Below are 18,747 nucleotides of genomic sequence, written 5' to 3'. Positions count from 1 at the left end.
AGAGGAAGAAAGAAGAGGGAGGCTTCTCCAGGGGGTGGGGGGGGGACACCACAAATCTTCTCACCAAGAAAACTTAAAAAACAAACAAAAAAAAAATTTCTTCACAGGGTAGGGAGCAAATTGGGGAAAAAAAAACAACAAAGTCCTAAAAGCAAGCCAAGAGTTGTTCAGTGGCCGCCAAATAAGATACAAGAAAATGACCAAGAATGACAAATACAAAAATAGGAGGGAAAGGAAAAAAGCTTACCGTTTTAACATGGAATGTAAATGGGCTGCGAATAAGAAAACGTAGATCAAGAATTTTGGAATATCTAAAAAACAGTGATTGTGAGATAATAATAATCCAAGAATCCCACTTAACTAAAGAAGAATGGTAGCGTTTGTGTAAAAATCAAAGCTGGATAAAACATTGCATCTGCACAAATCAAAGCTGCAATGTTAAAGGAGTGGCGATCATATTTAAGAAATCCCTCAAGGCAGTGATTGAGAGATCAGAAGTAGATAAGAAGGGAAGATGAGTATGCGTAAAGGCAAAAATCCATAACAACTTATACACGGTGGTGGGCTATTATGGGCCAAATGCGGACGACCCTGAACCGCTTCAAAACCTGTATTCTCATCTACTGTTAGTTGATTCACCCATAATAATGGGAGGCGATTTCAATATCTTATTAAACTCAAAAGAAGATAGACACCCAATAGGAAAACTACCATCAGCTCCAAAAATAAGAGAGTGGATCGGAATCTGTATGAGGGACCTTGGGATTGTAGACATATGGAAAGAAAAAGGGAATAAACAGCACAAATTCATGTTTAAAAACAAAAGGCTTAGACACGACTCCAGAATTGACTTTTTTCCAATAAGCAGTTGCATCGCTGAACTTACAAGAAATGTGGAACACATTCCGGAACATATCTCAGACACCTCCGCTGTAAAACTAAACCTGATGCTACCTGAATTACCCACTCCACAAAGGTGGACAGTGGATAAGAAGATTCTACTAGATGAATCTTTTGTGGCTAACCTAGTGGAAGAAACCCAGCAGTTCTTCGTTCTAAACAAAGAAGGAACAACAGAACAAATGACGTGAGACGCATATAAACTTATATAAGGGGGAAAATTACGAGTATAATGGACCATAAAAATAAAAAGAAAAAAGCTTTCTTAAAAAATATTAAAAGTGATCTGAAAGGGCTCAACGTAGAAATAAAAAGGGCCAGGACTACTCAAGACAGCGAAGAAATAGGAGAAAGGATAAAATCCAAGAAGATGGAAATGAATGATTACCTGGAAACAATAGTTAGAGAAAGATGGGATGTCAGCAAACTCTCGAACTATGAATATGGTGAAGGATGCGGAAAGATTCTCGCTTGGAAGGCAAGAACGGAGCGAACCTGAAACCGGGTAAACAAAATACGAAAGGAAGGCCATCAGGGACAATTCTCAGAAAACCATGAAATAAGGAAAGTATTCGCTGAATTTTTTTCAAAGCTGTATACGGAAGAATCCACCTGTTCCGGCGCACAAATACAGTGCCTGCTTGACAAAATAGAGATTCCTAAATCCTCCCAGGAACACAAGACAGGTCTGAACCAAAAAATAACTGAGAAGGAGGTTTTAGATGCAATAAAATCCCTGAAAAGGGGGAAGGCCGCAGGCCCAGACTCCCTACCAAATGAATTATACCTGGCTCTCCAAGAAAGCGTTTTGACTCCACTCACAGATCTCTGTAACTAAATATTTGTCAACAATGAAGATCTCCCCAAATCATGGAATGAAGCTACAGTCAGCATTCTATTAAAATCAGGAAAAGACCCAACCAAATGCGAGTCATATAGACCTATCTCACTCCTGAAATGTGACTATAAGATCTATACACAGATTTTGGCAAAAAGACTAGGGGCAGTGGCAGGGTCCCTAATCCATTCAAGCCAAAAGGGATTTATTAAGGGCAGACAAATATCTGAACTATCTCATGAATTTATAGCCACTATAGACATCGCGACCCAACATAATATACCTTTGGCAGTCATAACATTTGACGCTGCCAAAGCTTTTGACAGGGTCAGTTGGCCATTTCTGAGTGCCACTTTGGCTAAATTTGATCTAGGGAATAACTTTGAAAATGCGGTTAAGAACATATATAAAAATCCATCAGCTAGAATATTGGTAAATGAGGCACTTACAGAAAGTTTCCAAATAAAAAGAGGAACCAGACAGGGTTGTCCCTTGTCCCCCCTAATATTTATTTTCTACATAGAACCCCTAGCATGTCTTTTAAGAAGTAATAAAGAGATTATTCCTTTCACATATCAAGGATGGGAGAAGAAAGTGGCATTATTTGCAGAAGACCTAACGATATTTACAGGAAACTTAACCACCTCCCTTCCAAAGATAGAAAATATCATAAGTAAATATGGGGCGGTCTCAGGCTACCAAGTAAATCAATTAAAATCTGAAATGATGGAGTGGAATGGTGAGCCTGGGAACCCTCTAGTAAAGAACAAAATAAAGTATCTGGGAATTGTTTAAACTTCAAGAGAATACCCAAGGAAATAAGCATTCTCTTACAGGCTTAGTCGGGCCTTAATCTCTCTTTCTTAGGTAAGTCCAACCTAATAAAAATAACTGTGATGCTGAAATGCACTTGTCTGTTTAACTCGCGCCCCCTAGAGTTTAACAAGGTAGAAATCAAGAAGCTGCAGGGAGAGATATCTGGTTATATATGGGCCTCAAAAAGAGTAAGGATTAGCTGGAAAAAATTGAGAAGAAGTAAGATGCAAGGCGCCATAGCCAGCCCTGACATTTTGGAGTATTATAAAGCTTTCCAGTTCAAAAACATAAAGATTCTGCTAGGCAAAAGCGAAAAGTGGCCTATGCACTGGAGAGTTTTAATCGGACCTGGAAAAGATCACTACCTATACAAATTTGGCCATCCCAAAATACTTCAAAAAAATCAAACTAAAAATAATAAGATCAGCAGCAAGAACCTCGTACGACATAAGAACCACCCTGGCAATACCTTATTATAGTAAATTTTCCCCAATCTGGGAATCCCCAGGCACACCGGAATGTCTAAAAGACAGCCTAATAAATCCTCTAAAGAAAGCCAATATAAACTTCTGGGGCCAATTGAGAAAAGGCAACGAGATCATAGACTGGGGGATCCTGGATAGAGAAACCCAGGGGAAGCTATCTAGATTTAAATACTAACAATTAAGCAACTGGCTTAAAGGAGTAAAAGAGGATCTACAAGGAGATGAAATCATCGAACAAAAGCTCTTGAACACAGAGCCATTCAAAAAAGAGATATCTTACTGGTATTGGACTTTGATAAGATCAGGCGAGGAAGATTACAAAGTACCCCAAGATATCTGGGAAAAATCAATGCCAGACCTCGACATTGCAAACCTTTGGGAATTCTCGAACATCATTGCTGGCAGGGTGGTAAAATCCGCTCCATTGAAAAAAAAACACTTGCTCACAATACACAGAGCATATTGGACCCCAAAAAAGCTGTCAAAATTTAAAAACAGTACAGTAAAGAAGTGTCCAAAGCGTGGAACAGAGAAAGCGGACGACTTACATATGTTCAAAGAGTGCGTGATGTTGGAGGATTACTGGGACCAGATCGGTAAGATTCTTTCTGAGGTACTAAAGCAACACATCGAGGTAAGCATTGACTTAATTGTCTTTGGGGCCAGAAATAACTCGCATATTATCACAATGTCAAAGGGCCACTAAAGTATCCTTTTTTTATTAATCCTCTTAGCCAGGAGGGAAATATGTATAAATTGGATAAAACAAACACCTCCAAGTCACTCCGAATGGTTAAATTCAATTTTAAGGGTATACAAACTGGATAAACAAGGGAGGCAGAGCAAGAAAAACTAATTCTGGAGTATTTGGGAAATTTATAATTCGGTAACCGAAAGGGGGCCCAATGATTAAGGCAATGGCAACATTGATTTCAAGCAGAGTCTTGAACAGAGTAGTCAAAATGACTAGCTCCCCCCGACAATCATGTGCCTAGATATGGACAAAAGGGGGCCCGGAGGACAAGTTACACCGCTCTCCCCCCCCCGAGAGAAGAATGGGTCAAAACTAAGAGGCGGGGCCTCTGACTCCTCCAAAATCTAAATCTTTTTTGCTTGATGAGGACTAAAAAAAAAAAAAAATGAAAAAAAGACATGGTCAGTGGCTACACTGGTGACATCCCTGATGACATCTCAAATTACATCAGTGATGACATCACTGATGACATCACTCAGTAACTGTGTGTTTCCTTAAAGTTTAAATATGTTTTATATATATATATGCCAAGGTGTATTGAAGAATGAGTGGGTGAATAAGTGTCAGGATGGAGGATTTAGTAGGTGCGTGACTGACTGTCTAAATGAGTGATTAAATGTGTCTTACTGAATGCATGGGTTAGTTACTAAACTGTGTGATTGTCTGTATCAGCCTGTGTCTGTTGTATAAGCTGCTGCATGGGTTGGTCAGTCGCTACATGAATATCTAAATGGGTTATTGATTGGCTGCCTGAGTATTTGTGTGGGAGACTGTGCCGTTTGTGGGTGGGTGGGAGGTGTGTGACTGTGCACAGATGTGTGAGTGGTTGATTCACTGGGTGTATGGGTTCAAGAATGTGAAACAGCTGTATGGGTGGGTGAGTGTGTAAATAGGTGTGTTGGTGAGTCAATGGAGGTTTCAGTGGTACATGTCCAAGTAAATACATATGTAAAAGGCAGTGCATGTGAGAGTTGGAGTGTATAAATGACTATACGTGAGAGTCAGTGATTGTGAGAGTATCTGTATGGATGAGTGTGTACTTGTATCAGTGATTGTATAAGAGTGTAAGTATGCATTAGTATCTGTATGAATAGGTGAGGTGGTGTGTGTATAATTGTATAGATGAGTAAATGGGAGTTTGATTGATTCTTTGCATGACTGACTAGGTGTGTGAGTAACTCCATGGATGAGTGGCGGTGCGTGAGTGTCTGTATAGGTGTATGAGTGCATATGATAGAGTTCTATTGATGACTGACCATAGGTATGAGTAATTGTATGTATGAATGAGTGGATGTGTGTGTAGACCAAGTAATCAGTGAGTGTGTATGTAGTAATTAGTATTGGTGTGTCGAAGGTTTCGAAAATGGTAGTCTGTATTTTACAGTGGTGTATCTAAGGTTATATTAGAGTGTGAGGAGGGGAATCAGTGATGTGATCAGTGATGTTGTTTAGGATGTCATCAGTGATTTCATCAGTGATATCACTGACTATGACCTGAATTATGTAATATGTGACGTCATCAACAGTGCATTGTGGGGATGGAAAAATCAGAAAACAATGATTGTTCGGAGACGGGGGAACATGGCGGCCTTTAGCTAGAGTGGCCGCGGACTCTCTCTACTCAAGACAGAAAAAAAGCATGCTTACGCTGTTTGGATGTAGCTGTATCATTACAGGGGGCCAGCGCTGTGCACTGATTAGGCAAAGGGTCTTTCTTCGGTTTCCATTTTGATGTTTTGATGTTTTTTCGTTCTCCCTTGTGGTCCTTCTGTCTACTTGAGTAGAACTCGAAAGGCGACCCGTGGTGGCAGCAGAAGCAGCCAGCCCACCACAAGGCGGAAAATGGTGGAGGCTGCACTACGGATAGCCAGAGGCCAGCGTGTAGCAGCGAGGATCGGGTTCCAGGGAGGCAGGAGCTCTTTCCTCGCTTCAACTGCTTTTGACCGGGAGGTAGAGCTGGGAGATAGCAGTGGCAGTGGCACGGCTCCAGGTGATTTGTGGCGCCCCTCAATGACCCCGGTAAGGAAGAGAGGGCAGGGGGCACCGGGACAAACTCCAAAGGGGGAAAGGGTGATCATAGAGTACCGCAGACCGAAGGTGGGACGGGGGGCTTGGAGAACTGGGAGAATCAGGGGAGCCTGAAAAAAACACAATTCAGAACAACAAACTGAATAGATATTAACCCTGGGCGGAGAACTACGCTCCGCTCGTGGAGTTTGCACATTTTCGGCAACTTCGTACTTCGCGGCGAGCGTGAAGTTGTCGACTACTTCGCAATCTACAGCGTAGCGTTGTAGTTTTTCTTCCTCGCGTGCTCAGTAGCATTCTCGCATGTGCGGTAATGGCTTACTGTGGTTCTGCGTTCGCTTTCTAGCTTTTCTCTCCCGGTCGCGTTCGCTACGATGTTTAAAATCCGGCCGCACAATCCCACGCGATAACGTCATTCGGACGCGCGAACACGTCATTAGGACGCGCGATCTTCCTTGCAGCGCCATGTAGGTAAGATAGCGTTTCCGAACACGCAGAAACTGCAATTTGGCACAGAATATCTCTCGAGCATGTTAAAACCTTCTCAAAAATGATCATTTTGCTCAGGAAAACCCCTCAGATTGTGATTTGGCTGTATTTTTTTGGGCAAGGAGTCCTCTTTTTGTTTCTACTTTTTTTTCAATAGAAAGTTAATGCCCCTGAGTCTCCAACTTCCTCTTCCTGTCCACCAGGCTCCTCCCAGTGCTTTGTCCAGGTGGTGTTCACTTTCATTTGGATTTGGAGCTGGAAGGATCACTCTTTGTGCATGTCTGCTGCATCATAGCATTTGATTGGATTTATTGAGGAATTTTGGATTCGAACTATTCTTTTACAATTAAGTTTGAGAATTGGTGTACTGTAAATGTTTGTTTGGTTTGGGTTTTTTTAACTACAGTTTTCTGTGCTTCTCAATCTTTCTTAAAAATTATTATTGAGGGAGGCCTATACTTTCATGAGGGGCCAAGTTGTATGTCTTTGAAATTTCATTCAGTAGGCCTAGAGGTACCCACTGGTCCAACCATGTTTCTGTGGTGTCTGTAAAACATCATGGATGGCATTGGATTCAATTTTTGCTGTAGGACTCCAAGCTTGTGGCCTACTCTGCCAGTAGGCCCAAGGGTACTACTAGAGTCATCATCATGGGTGCATGAAAGTTGTTCAACTGTTATTGTGGTGTTTAAGTTGTAAGTGTAACATCATGTAGGTCATGGATGGCTTTGGATTGATTAGCAAAATGTGTATTTGGTGTTGAATTGCAGGTTTTGGGTGTGTGTTGAATAATATAGCTTTTCTGCGCACTAGGTAACCCTAGAATTCAGCTCGAGTAGTTTTGGTAACTTTGCACAGTGCGACAACGCGACCTTACAGTTTTTGTCTTCATCGCACGCCAATGTGCGTGCTCGGGCACGCGATAACGTTTTGTACAATTCGCGCTGCCGAACACGCCGATTTTGCAATCTAGCGAGCAATATGTCTCGAGTTGCATAAAACCTTCTCGAAAATGTTGATGCTGTTCATTTTGCTAAAGAAACTCCTCAGGTTGTCATTTGGTTGTAGTTTTTGTAGCATGGACCACTTACTGTTTCTGTCCTCAATGTACTTTGTTGTTTGAGGGTGGCCTGACCATGTGGGTGGCAGGCGGCCATTTTGTGAAGCCAAGAATTGTCCTTTTGCCGTAGGCATGTATTATCTGTCTTCTCTTTCTTTTCATGTTGTTGGGGATGGCCAGGCCATGTGGGGGCGGCCATTTTGTGTGACCTTCTATCGTGATTTAGTTTTGTCGCAGGCCTACAAACTTGTGATTTCTTCTGCCAGAAGGCCTAGAGTCTCAGAGGTAGTCAATGCAGCGGGGGTGCTTGATGTAGCGGTTTCTATTTTGTCTGTTGAATTTAACATCATTTAGGGCGTGGATTGAAATACATTGAATTTCCAAATGTGGTGTTTGGGGTGTAGTTAACTGTTTGGGTATGTGTAAAAAACTGTAAATGCCTTTGTTGTTTGTGTTGTTGTTGTGTAACTTTCAAACCTTTTAGCCATGGGGATTTTCTATTCTGTGCATTAAGCTGTGATGTGTAACAGGCATCCTCCTTTTTCTGGCCATATAGGGTTATTATAGATAGACCTGCTTGAGTTTATTTAAATTGTATGTACTTTCTTGTTGGTGGGCTGACCATGGGGCTGGTGCCCATTTCCATTTGGTGAAGCCATGCATTTTGCTTTTCCCATAGGCCTGCTTTGTCTATTTTTTATTCCTTCCTTATTTTTTTGATTCCTTTTCTTATTTTATTTTGTGACCGCCTATCCATGTTGTGGCGGCCATTTTCTGGTACTAGTAGCCACTGTGTTTTTGCCAAAGGCCTCCAAGCTTGTGGTCTACTCTGCCAGTAGGCCCAAGGGTAGTACTAGAGTCATCATCATGGGTGCATGAAAGTTGTTCAACTGTTATTGTGGTGTTTAAGTTGTAAGTGTAACATCATGTAGGTCATGGATGGCTTTGGATTGATTAGCCAAATGTGTGTTTGGTGTTGAATTGCAGGTTTTGGGTGTGTGTTGAATAATATGGCTTTTTGGGCGCACTAGGTAACCCTAGAATTCAGCTTGCGTAGTTTTGGTAACTTTGCACAGTCCGACAACGCAACCTTACAGTTTTGTCTTCTTCGCGCGCTCAATGTGCGTGCTCGGCCTCGCGATAACGACGTTTTGTACAATTTGCGCTGCCGAACATGCCGATTTTGCAATCTCGCGAGCAATATGTTTCGAGTTGCATAAAACCTTCTTGAAAATGTTGATGCTGTTCATTTTACTAAAGAAAGTCCTCAGGTTGTCATTTGGTTGTAGTTTTTGGAGCATGGACCACTTATACTGTTTCTGTCCTCTATGTACTTTGTTGTTTGAGGGTGGCCTGACCATGTGGCTGGCGGGGCGGCCATTTTGTGAAGCCAAGCATTGTCCTTTTGCCGTAGGCATGTATTGTCTGTCTTCTCTTTCTTTTCATGTTGTTGGGGATGGCCAGGCCATGTGGGGGTCACCATTTTGTGTGACCTTCCATCGTGCTTTAGTTTTGTCGCAGGCCTACAAACTTGTGATTTCTTCTGTCTGTAGGCCTAGAGTCCCAGAGGTAGTAAGGGCAGCAGGGGTGCTTGATGTAGCGGTTTCCATTTTGTCTATTGAATTTAACATCATTTAGGGCGTGGATGGCAATACATTGAATTTCCAAATGTGGTGTTTGGTGTGTAGTTAACTGTTTGGTTATGTGTAAAAAACTGTAAATGCCTTTGTTGTTGTGTAATTTTCAAACCTTTTAGCCATGGGGATTTTCTTTTTTGTGCATTAAGCTGTGATGTGTAACAGGCATCCTCCTTTTTCTGGCAATATAGGTATATAGGCCTGCTTGAGTTTATTGTTTTCTGGCCTTTACCCATGTACCTGTTATATGTGCCCATGTGGCTGGGAGCTGTGGTGGTAGTGTGCTGTTTTGTTTATGACAAATTGGCCTGTGTCTTGCCATTGTTCCTGTTGGCTTACTACTGTTCACATTCCCATTGCTATCTGCTGCAGGTCACTGATGCTGCATCCATCCAAAATGATGCACATATTAAGGATAAACAAGTTCCACTACCTTTGCATTTTAGTTATTTGCTATTCTTACTCTTACTGAGTGTACTAATACTTCTAGTAGTAATTAAAATTAAAGCTAAAAAAATTCCACATTCGACTGATGTTATTCTGCCTTTTTTGCTTGAAGGTGCACAAAAGACTGAAGACTGAGGGGAGGTGTCCGTCATCATTCATTGCCTGTTCTACTGCCAGACGGACGTCCTTCTGTACTACGTCACGTGTGGTGTGACTCACCTGACCAGACATCATTCTCAGCAACTTGTGCAACTGAGGGCTGCTGCTGACATCTGAAGAAGATCGGCCCAAAGAAAGCAGGTACCAGGTCCTCCAAGACCAAGAAAGTTGCTGAGAAGAGGGAAGAACAGAAGAAGGAAGTGACATTTAAGTCTGGTGTTGACCCGAAAACCTTTTTACGGAAAAAAAGTATGCCTGCAGCATCGGTGACCGGGGTCCAAGCTGGGGCCAGCACCTCCGCATCAGTGGGCCCAAGCCACCAACCCAGGCCCAAGCAGATTAGTGGGGAAGAGGTAGCCAGCCTAATGGTGGATAGCAGCGATACTGAGCCTGACCTAAACTTAGCACTATCTCAAAGTAATACACAATCCATGCAATAGGGAACACAGCAGAAAAGTGGTGAACAACAACCACCGCCCGCAATAGTAGATATTCCCAAACAGCATCCACAACCACTGCCCGCAATAGTAGATGTTCAACCTGAGCCGCCACCCGCAATAGCAGTTGTTTAACAACCACCGCCTGCAATAGTAGATGCTCAACGAAAAGAACAACCACAACCACCGCCTGCAATAGTAGCTGTTCCACAACCACCACCCTCAATAGTAGATGTTCCTCGAAAACAACAACCACAACCTCCGCCTGCAATAGTTGTTATTCAACAACCACCACCCGCAATAGCAGTTGTTGTTCCTCGCGAAGTCGAGGCAGTTTAGGAAATTGAGCCTGATGCAGAGCAAGAAGAAGAGGAAGCACCTGATGCAGGAGATCTATTGTTTTTCAAATCCCCACCAAGGAAAAGGAGGGTTAGTTCTTCGAGTTCTTCGCCAAGCATCCCTTCTGATGATCTTGATCTCAATTAGGAGCCACAACAATCTGAGCATGAGAGGGAGAGACATCCCAAGAAGACCAGGCTAGGGAAAAGGAAAGTTCCAGGAAGCCTTACACTTATGGAGTGCGATGTTGAACAGCCGGATAATGATGGTGATGACGAGTCAGACCCAGTCATCACAAGCATTACTCCTGGGCCTGAGAACATGGAGACCAACATTTTAACCCTAGCGAGAATGGCTGTGACTAGTAGGGATGTAGCACACATACCTCCAACACAGGCCACACCAAAAGCAAAACTACCTCCAGCTTCCATTTTTACATTTGCACAGGGCCGGCAGCGTCCTACATCCAGCACAAGTTCCACCTCAGCAGAAGTAGGTAGTGGTACTGCTGCGCAGCCACATAATGAAATTCAACACACAACCTCCAGTTCATCCGGCATTGGAAGTGGCACCTCTAGCAGGAGACAAAAGTTAAGCTCCCCAGTGTGGGACTTCTTTACAGTTAGCGCAAATGAGGACAACATTGCTATATGCTCCATTTGTCATTCCTCTGTTAGTCGTGGTAAGCTTGGTACAAACTATGGTACCAGAGGCCAAATGACCCATTTGAAAAAACACCACGCAATCCAGTGGGAGGACCACCTATGTAGCATGAAAGCAGGAACCATTAATATTGGTGGGGAAGTAGTAAACGGTCCACTCATGGTCGAACAGGAAGAAGAGGGAGACATTCTATCTGGTAGTGGTACACAAAGTACCCCTGTCCCCAGCACTGCAGTGGTAGAGCCCCCATCCTCCGCATCAGCAACATCTCAGTGGCACCAGAGTAAGAGTAACCCGAAGACACCAAGGAGTGCCGGTGCGAAGTCTGCGACCCGAAGTACTGCATCGAGCATAACTGAAGGAAATACCAAGCAGCGTACCATTCTTAGCATGTTTAGGCAGAAGGGAAAGTACGAGCGCAACCACCCAATAGCATGTTTGTACAATGCTAAGCTTGCTAAAATGTTAGCACTGGACCTTCTCCCTTTTTCTTTTGTTGAAGGGGTGGGTTTCCTGGAATTTTTGACAACCCTCTGCCCAAAATGGAATGTTCCCAGCCGCTACTATTTTGCCAAGTTGCTGTTCCAGCACTACACCACGACGTGCTGGAATTGCTTGGAAAACCTTGCAGCAGAGTGCTGTTCATAGTATCCACCTGACAACAGACATGTGGACCAGTTGCCAAGCCACTGATTAATTGTGCATCACTGCACACTGGATCTCTTTTTCAGGTGTTAGGGACAAGGTATCTGCAGGCATTGACACTGCTGAGATTTTTAAAGATACTCGCAGACATTCAACTATAGCCATGTTTGCTATGGAGAAATCGCATACTGCTGCAAACATTTTGACTGAGTTTAACAGCAAGGTCTTTGAATGGCTGCGACCAAGAGGCCTAAACATTGGTTTTGTTGCCACCGACAATGGCCGTAATGTAGCTAAGGCCATGCAAGATGGTCGCTATTTCAGGGTCCCGTGTTTGGCACACTGCATTAACATTGTTGTTCAAGACTTTCTGAAAAATTAAAGCAAAGCCAACAACTTACTGACCATTTGCAGAAGAATCTACACGCATTTCAACCATTCTTTTAAAGCCCAGAAGCAGCCCGGGTCATTCAACGTAACTATAAAATGCCAGTCAAAGCACTCATCTAGGAGGTCCCAACACGTTGGAACTCTGCTTATTACATGCTTAATCGGCTGTTTGAGCAGTATATACCACTTAATGCTTATGTCATGACAAATAGATCAGGGGATCCTACTGTTAAAGCCATGACCGTTGAGATGTGGCAAATGGGCCTCAATAAATGCCTGACAGAGATGCTACTTCCTTTTGAGGTCTTCACACGTGCAGTCAGCAGGGAGGACTGTACTATGGGCCAAACTATCCCATTGTTGTACATGCTAGAGCAAGAGCTGAAGAGGTGTCTGAAGCATACAAAGTTGTTGAAGGAAAACTTAAAGCATGTTATTTGGCAAAGGCCTTAGCCGGCCGCTTATCGGAGAATACAAGGATTTAAAATAAGATTGTGTCACATCAACATTACATCACTGCCACAATTTTGGACCCACGGTACAAATTATTTGTGAACAGGATCTGATTCATCAGACACAACCAAAAAAATAACTGCTTGGTTTCTAAAGAAAGGGATGTGGAAAAGCAAAAAGAAGACAGGCAAACCGGGGCACCACTGAACATTGAGCGGATGGTCCAGGCCTATCTGGATGACACAACAGAGGTGTTCATGGAGCAAAGCCCATTGGTGTATTGGTATAGGAAAAGAAGTGACTGGCCAGTGCTCAGCAGGCTGGCGATAATGTATCTGGCTTGCCCTGTTGCAAGTGTCTCTTCTGAGCGTGTTTTCAGTGCTGCTGGTGCTATTGTAACTGTGAAAAGGACCAGTCTCTCGCCCCAAAAGCATGGAGCGGTTAACCATGATCAAAATGAATCAGCACTTCATACCACCAGAGCACAAAATACTTGAATCACAGCTGGAAGAGGAGAGCGAGTCGGATGACATACCTACTGGGTTACATGGCCTACTTCTGTCAGAAGAGCCACAAGGGTTTGAGGACGAACTCCTCTTCCCTGACAACTAGGCTTTTAAATTGTTACATTCTCCCTTCCTTTATTTGTGTGTATCTATCTTTGTGGTTCAAACTTCAAAACCAACACCATCCTTTCTCTTACTTTTTTAATTACCTATTGGAGTTGCACATATGTGCATTTAACTGTGCACTCCGGTCCTCACAGTCCTGCTCCATCTTCCTGACTCACCCTAAATAAATTTCCATCTTGCCATACATTGGATGGAGATGGAGAATAGTACAATAATGTAGCGTCTAACAGTCCCGCCATAACAAGTGAAACATACGTGACTATAGCCATCTTCTGTTTTGTTTCCAATTTGAAACGCAACACTGTCTTAAGGCTACCACCTCAGTCTGCACTGGCATACACAACTCTTCAATGTCAGAACTTGAGCAGGGCTCCAAAATTAAAGTAAACTCGTCATCACTTTCAGAAGGCTCTGCTGCATCTGTGATCTGACAGCCACAAAGAAGAGAAAGACAGGTATATGAAATTAATGATGCCATACATTGCATTGGATGCTTGCTGACTCAGAGCAAATGTGCATGAAGTAGAACTATACTAGTAGTTTGATATAATAACAAAGTACTTGTGTCTCAAGTGATGGTTAATGTTTCCATGTTGTTTAATAATATGTATCCAATTGTACTCCTACTACTGCAGGTGCAGTCTGGACTTAATCATAGTCACTCACTACAGACTGAGTTGCTGTTGGTGGTCTGTTGGACAACACATACACGTGCCACACCGGATGATGATGATGACCACCATACCATCTTTACACGCTGTCAGTCTGTTTGATCTGTGATTATTGATGGAATACATTCAGGAAGTAGAATATAAGGTAAACACAACCAATCAACAAGAACCACAGCAGACCTAGGCTACATGTGTGTGCAGTGATGGAATAGAATAGTGGTATGATTGACTGACAATGGCGCATTGATTTAATCACTTGAGTTGGAAAATGCTAGGTTCCTATATATGCCTTTTGTCTGGAACTGTGAAAAATTTAGGTAAATGGAGTTTGGGCCACAGACTCACGGCCCGGTGTTGTGGTGTAGTCCTGTAACTGTTCTCTGCTGGCTCCTATCTTGTTGTTCTTTTCGTTGGCTGCTGTGCAACTAGAAGCGTAGAGTTAATCAATGTATCCAAGCCGCCTCAGTCTGAAAATCTTCTCGCTCACGAGTCTTGTCTTTTCTTTTTTGCACTACACCGTAATTGATTTTTTTAATGTTTTCATTCAGTTAACTTATTTTGGAATTCCCCATTTCTTTCTTCATCAATACTTACAGGCCGGCCTTTCACCAATCCTCCTCATCATCCAGCCAGAGTCGCACAAGAATGATATTCAGTCACAGTGTCCATGGAAGGGAGGACAAATATGAATGACGATATACAACTACACATATGGACCTGGATAATACATCAACTTTAGTATCATTTTTGTAATTTTTTTTATTCCTTTTTCCTCTTCATTTATTTTACGCTTGTGTTTGGTAATTGATTGTTCACTTAAACTATTGCTTACTTTTCTTTGCTAGCTTTCAGCCCGCTACAGCAGGTATTACGGTTGCTCAGAGGGCATACAGCCTAGGCAAAAGTCATATTCATATCATATATAAGAAATACTTCCTTTGAATTGTGTAGTAGTAGTTAAGTACCACTTATTAGTAACCATCAAGTTATAACTTATCATGCATTTTGTTTTTCTGAACTTTAGATTTATTGGGTAGTGGATCATCAATCATCGTCTTCATTGTTTTGCTTTTGTTGTCTCCATGCGTACTGTTTTTCTTTGTCAAACGTTTCCCCAAACCCCGTTCCCATCCATTCATCAAACCCTAACCCTCTTCCCCAGGGCTGTGTGGTTTTATATTGAGGTGTGATGTTACTACATTAAATCTAGACCAACAATTGATCACACGCTTGCTGGGGCAGATGTGGTGAAAGCAACACTAATGAAATCAAATGTCAACTAGGCAGGGCGAGGATCTTCTTCTGCTTGCTCACTTTATGTACTAGTGTGCAAGGCAATTAATTTCCCAAAGTGACCCAACGAATAAATCTAAATAATTGCTGGCATTGTTTGAATTTAATTTTAGAGCATTTAAGTTTACGAATTGGATTGTGTTTTACTGACTCCAAACACAACTGCAGTTATCTTCTTGTACTTGGCAGTCACCGACACCATTGATTTCTTTGAGTTCGTTTAGCAGTTGCAATATTGTTTGTATTTTTTTGCCAGTCTTATCTACTGTATTTTTCCTACTTCTCCAAAATTCTCTCTCAGCCAAATGACTGTCTCTTTGTTTTTGTTTGCCAATGCCAGTGCCAATGTCTAGTCTACTACTACCGTTCACACAACCACAGCATATTCTCCGTTGTCTTGGGAAACCATGCAGCCCTTGCGGTGCCAAACTTAATCATCATCAATCACAGGTAAGAAGAGAAGTTTGCTGGAAGGTATAATGGAGGAGAGGCTGGTAGTACTAATAGGACAAATATAACTGAGTGAGGGGTACCACATCTATCTGTTTGCATGTTACACATGTGGTCAATTAATAAATTATTTCAATCAAACACTGGCCGTTGCCCTGCATCTAGAGTAAACCTTGTGACGTACAACAGTAACCCCACCACAAAACAACATCATATGTGTACGTTGAAAATAAATAACATTTATTCATGTACATAAAAAAACCCTCCTAGTCCTATCCCACCCCTATCCTCACCCTAACCCCAACCAATGTCCAAGTCCAAAGAATGTCCCACAAAAATAATAATCCCAACACCCAATTCCCACCCACCAAAAAAAGTATTAAAAAAGAGGCAAATGAACAGGGTCCATTAAAATTGGTGGGCTTTGAGGTGTTTGTCCACTATTATTTTGATGCGCTCCTCTAATTAGTCCTCCAGCTTGGCCACCCGGAGGAGAAGTTGTTGCCGAAATGCACGGCACCTACATTTGCATCCATGCTGTAGGGGGGTGGCAGATGTTAAATGCTGGTGGTGAGCGGCTGCCTGACTGCGGCGCTGTACTCCTGCAGGTAGGGACTTGCTGGGGCCTGACGTATTGTAAGAGGTAGCAGCTGCTGCCGCCGCCTCTTCCTCCTCCTCCTCGGCCTCAGCCACCAGCCGGCGGTACTCCTCCACAATGGCCTGCAGTTTCCTTTGCCGGGCCCTGGCTGTAAACTCCTTCCGTGATGGTTTTTGGGAAGGAGTATGAGTATCTATAAAAAAAGAAACAGAATTGTAACTGAAACTCTTCAAAATTAATTCAACACATTGTGGCATAGTAGCACTACCAAGTGCAGTACATACAATTGGTGGCAACTTTTAGTATCTATCTAATCTATCCTCCTGCTTCCCCTGCCTGTAGCATTTTTGAAGTTTTTTCCGGGATTTTACTTGCCCTAGTACTATGATTGGACTTGAGTACACAGAAGAACACTAGTCTTTTTTGTATCTCCTGTTATATTTTCAAAGTAAGACTCTGCTTCCAGTGACAGTCTCCACCTATGATGAATACAATACATTTAGGGGGCATCCACCCATTAAAAGTAAATGTCTATCATGCTTTATTATCGCCTTAGCTGGTTTCACTTTCACCAGCAACCACCCATGCATCCACTCCTTCCTTGCCTTGGGTTTCATTGACACAAACTCCACTCATGATTCTTGCTATCCACTATATCCATGCACCCATATTGTTTTGCCCAACAAGCCATGCATTTTCTTTCACCTTCCAGTTCTACCTATCCTTCAACAACCCATGCATCGGATTCATATCAGCCACCTGCATGAACCTTCCAAAGTATCCTTCTATGGTAGTCTTATTATCACATCTCTTTAGTCCTTCCTCCTTCCACCCTAGTTCACTTCTTTCCCTTTTTGTTCAACACATCCCTCAAGGTCATCTGATCTGACTTTTAGTCTTCTCCATAACTTTCACAGCTGAGTTGGAGTCTGATAGAAGAGGGCTTGTTTACTCAACTCACGCTGGTAATGCTGCAAAGGGTGTCTTCTTCAACCATTGTATGTTGTCCAGTACAACTTCAAATTCATACTTTCTTAATAAGTCTCATAGAACAGTGAGGGAAATGTTCCCCTTCCACCTAGTAATGCAAATAAGTAATGAATATAACTTACCACCGCCCACCGCTGAAGTTTCCTCCCCCACTGATGCTCCTGCAGGTGCCGCAGCCACTGTCCCCTGGATGGCATTAGCATCGCCGTTGGCCCTGTCGGCACTGGTGGTTGGTAGTGATTGTGCACCTATAAAAGCAAGTACACCTTTTTAGATGCTTGTACACCTCCCCCTATTTTACTAGTTGTACTTTTTTCACCAGGAAGGAAGATTGAAAAAACAGTTAAGTACAACATAAATCATTGTAACTAGTCCAAATTGCGTCCTACTGTACAGCAGTCACATTAGACAGAGTTTAGTTTTAATTTATTAGATGGTCCCTAGGGTCATCTAATCTCTAATCCTACTCTAGTCTTTGGAAAGTTAGCCTGAGCCATGTAACCATTTTAGATCCACGTCTACTGTTTTGCCCATGTTACCTCGCAGCTTGTTGCACAGTAAGAAAGACACCTTCGAGGCCACATGAGTGTTGCATACAACTAAAGAGGTTGACAACCAGTATTGTTAGTCCCTTTTGCTTATCCATAATGTTGCACTTTTTACCATGACTGCTAAAAACTGGCATTGTTGTATTCACTGTCTAACATGCAACATTTTTCTCATAGGCAGATAAGAAGATTGCCTTCTACGAACCAGAGATTTGCAGAGCTTTCGAAAGATGCATCTGTAACCAGTATACTTTCAACGGTGAGGGGTCTCCCACAATTCCCACAGTTCTCTATCGTGCACTAGATGTACAAAATGTATAGTATTTAATCTTCTTCATTTTGCATGGTAGAGCTGGATGTTTTTCATGGAAATACTTACAAGTTACAACAATACAAAGCTTGTTATTAAAAAAATAAAGTTTTTGAACTTGCACATAGACTCTGTGGTATATTTTGAGTGTCTGAGGTGTTGTGGACTGAAACGAGTGAGTGAGTGAAAGGGTGTTCTTCTGTTCTGGGTTCTGTAATAAAATCATTGGGTATATATACCTAACTATCTTCGTGTGGTTGTCGGGAGTGGGACAAATGACTAAGACTGAGACACTTAGGTAGGTAGACGGTCATTGGATTGTGGGTTCTTCTGACTGAGTTCTGTGACTAGGGTGTAAGGTATGAGTAAGGTCCAACCTCCCTATCACCAACATCCTATTTTCTTGTGCATAGTTCTGTATGTGGATGTGCAAAGAATAATAACCACAACAGTAGTAGTAGTATACTAACCGAACAAAAATTAGTAGGCAAACATCTGGTTTCATATTTTGTTGGTGGGAATTGACAAAGACGAGAGATTACAGAGGACAATGCAAGAGACAGGAGTGGATCCAGTGGCTACAGCTATTCTATCACAGCTTTATTCAAAAGAATACCTTAACTAAAGAGTGGCCAACAGGGCAAGCTTAGCTACAGACAGTCTAATAGTAGTAGCACAGAGAGTCATAGGGCAGAGGCAGTTTGAAGGAACTGAA

The sequence above is a fragment of the Lissotriton vulgaris genome, chromosome 6 (genome assembly GCF_964263255.1).
Source record: "Lissotriton vulgaris chromosome 6, aLisVul1.2, whole genome shotgun sequence".
Classification (NCBI taxonomy): domain Eukaryota; kingdom Metazoa; phylum Chordata; class Amphibia; order Caudata; family Salamandridae; genus Lissotriton; species Lissotriton vulgaris.
This window is presented reverse-complemented; position numbering follows the sequence as displayed.